This window comes from Asparagus officinalis, chromosome 3 (genome assembly GCF_001876935.1).
Source record: "Asparagus officinalis chromosome 3, Aspof.V1, whole genome shotgun sequence".
Taxonomy (NCBI): domain Eukaryota; kingdom Viridiplantae; phylum Streptophyta; class Magnoliopsida; order Asparagales; family Asparagaceae; genus Asparagus; species Asparagus officinalis.
In genome coordinates this window covers 32,795,905-32,799,229 of record NC_033796.1, presented here as the reverse complement: position 1 = coordinate 32,799,229, position 3,325 = coordinate 32,795,905, and the positions used below count along the sequence as shown (strand labels likewise).

At 42.3% G+C, this 3,325-nt stretch overlaps 1 pseudogene; it reads right to left on the bottom strand.

Moving 5' to 3' along the window:
* Positions 1 to 2,747, bottom strand: part of LOC109834911 — a 3,434-nt pseudogene extending 687 nt beyond the window's left edge.

Sequence of the window (3,325 nt, the reverse complement as noted above, 5' to 3'; positions counted from 1 at the left end):
CAGATTTGGTTAGTGCATCCTAAAATAGCAGTGGTAATGGATGGCCTACAAAATAATCGGTTCAACATAAATACTCTAGAAGCTGAAAATGTATATAATACTAGATGAACATCAGGAAGTCATTTAAAAAAGTGTCACTACTGTCATGATGCAAAAGAAATACTTTTTTTTTTTTTGAAATTTCTAATCATCACATCATTACAGTTGCTTTTCATTTATGATGTAGCATATACTAGCTGTATTTTTGAACTTTGCTTTTACTAGCACACGAATGAACCCCACAATAGCCTAACTAACCAACTTTAAATGTTTTAAGGAAAATTGGAAAAAGCCTTGACATACCGAAAATTCTAGGAATTCTTGTCCATATCTGCAAATCTGATTCTGAATATTCGAAACTCGGACATAAGCCCTGCACCTTGCATGCCAATTCTCTCCCTGCACCTTGATACCAAATCTTCTCTCTACCAAAATTTCTGATTCAAAAACATTAGTGAAAGCGATTAGCATCAAATTTGAGGGCATCCCCTATCTTCCAAGTTGCATGCAGAACAAACTTACTTGGGGATTGCATAATCCCATCTTTAGATGACAAAAATTCATCACGGAAAATGAAGCCCCACCAACAGGACTATAAAAGTCCATGCATCCCTTTGCTTCCTTAGAAACTCACATCTTCGATCTATTTGCTCTGAATTTAATAACATTGCTACACGAGCATCAGAAACAAGAAATAGTTATCACAACCAGAAACATAAGATCATTAAGTAAAATAAATTAAAGTACCTTGCAGGAGCTTCCAATGAACCAGATTTCTGTAGGCGAAATCACAAAGTTTGAGGTTCTAGATTCCTTGAGAGTAGTTCGGTCTCATCAATATCTTCTCAGCCCTTGTCAGTTGTCCGGCCATGGATATGAACCTTGAGGTCAAATCGCCTATGGATCCGATGCTCTAGCCAAAACAAATTGCCCATCACAATAAAACGAACCTTGAGCTTCCAAAAAACAATTAGGATCAGCATAAATAGCAAGAGTTGATATTTATTAGCTTGCCACTACAAAAATTAAGATATTGTATACCTTCTGGCACCAATAGGCTTCACACAATGCCACGCCGGAAGAACTTGTGACTAATGTGTTTCTCGTATCTGGCAAACCATGTTTGGGTATGTAAACTTGGTAGATTCTAATAAGTACTGAAATAATTATGAGCAAAATGGTCCATAATGCCAAACTTAAGTGCATGCAGTAAGTATCAGTCGGGACAAAATCTCCTTAAGTCCTTCGGTTGTAAGGAGAGTAATTTAATTTTAACAACGTAAATACCATGTAAAATAAAATTTTTTTAATCTAAAAGAGATATGATAACATAATGATTATTTTTTTTTTTTTTTTTTTTTTTTCGACCCATTTGAAGATGAGTTCGTATGTTAACATGATCCTCAGCAAAATTAATAATAAATTAACTTGCATTGTTCTACGATTCCTAATGATCATGCCCAGAAACATATCTATCTTGGTCCTTGCGTTGGATCCCATTCCCCATCACCCATTCATTAATTACTGCCTCTCTGATAAAATGCATATTATTATAGTTTAAATGAACAGTGCATTAATAATCTCATGGGCACATTTCAAGGCCGCTTGAATTATATTCATAGAACCATAGGCTATCCTTTTCATTAAAACATAATACCAATGTGAAAGCCTATCTTTTCATTTAAAACCTCACTTGAAGTCTTTATAGACTGCGGAAAATAGCTTATCTATACTTGACTTCTGATTTCTTCACCGTCTTTTATCATGGAATCGGTCGTCTTGGTGCTCAAGTAGAAGAAGCCTCCCACTCTTTCCGGGAGATGATAGCTCCTCAAAGCATCATTCCCACAAATGGCCAATTCATGTAATCCGGCCGCGATCCACAGCAAACAATTTCCTCAAATGGCCTAATAACAATTTCCAATAAAATCTAATACCAAAAACTAGTATAATCATTATAAAATCCAAACCAAACCATTGTTAAAATGACCTAAATTACCATTAGGACAATAGTCCTTCCAGCGAAACTCCACCGATTGATGAGGAGGGGTAATCTTTGCACCCCTCAGGAGGAAACCTTGTCCAAAACTTTTTCTCTAGGATCAAAGTTCCCATGGATCTCAATTCTCTCATCTGCCGGTCGAGACCTGTTTGCAACAGAGTACCTTGAAAACCCAAATAAACCAGAATTCAGTAAAAACACCAAAAGGGGGGGGCGGGGGGTGGTGGGGGGCGGGGGGAATGCGATTTCCTCTCACAATGGCAAGACAATAAAACACCTTATGCCCAGCTGAAGATTCAGCATGATGGTCTATAATTCTTGTGCCCTTTCGATATCCGTCCAGCCGCCGCGTTCTTCGCCTCTCCCCACATTGAAAACATGCGGCTGTCGCGCTCCTCACCATCTTCAATCACCTCCTCCTTTCCGAACTCCATCACGCTCCCGTCTTTATAAACCTCCAATTGCATCACAAATATCGAAGTGTTATCCAGCTCACCATCAGACTCTCCAAATACATTAATCCTCGGGGAATATTCATTCTCCCGTCAACCGCCACGACCTCTTCCTCACCCCCGCAGCCGCCGTTGGCGGCGAAAAAAAAGTCCCATTCAATAGCCTGCTTGCTCCAGCTCCAATATAGCAGCTCCTCGTCGGGCAAGTAATAAACCCCATTTCCCTTTGGAACTCCGTTTCTCCACTGCCCCATCGTATCGATTCCATTGGCCCTAGATCCAAAAACCCTCGTCCGCTATAACCCCGCCCTTCCACTCTCCAATGTACTGTATCCCATTCTCCAAATGGGTTAGCGGCCGTGGCCGTCTGCAGATTTCTCTTTTCCAAGCTTCCCTCATTAGAAATCGCCGTTGCGTAGGATATTGGATTCTCGTACCCGTGTTTTCGATCGTTTGCTCAGGATCCCGCGTTACGTAGTTGCCGTCCGGAGCCGGGAAGGTGCCGAAACCTCTATCTCGCCTGACGAAGTGGGCCCTCGAAGGTGGCGCCGGAGGGCAGGAGAACTTCACCGCGCCGGACGGCTTTCCCGCCGCCGCCACTCCCTGCCCTCGTACATGCAACCGTCGGCCCACAGGTACTTGCCTCCGCCGTGAGGGGCGTTGTTGTGGAACCCGCCACTGTACAAATCGCCGTTGGCTAGAAGCTTCTCTACTGAAATACTAGGGCTAGGGCTAGGCCTAGGGTTAGGGTTTTCTTCGTCAGATTCCGGGGTGGGGAGTATTCGCCGGCCTTGGGGTTTGGATTTGGCTCTGAGCTCGGTGGGTTGCTGCT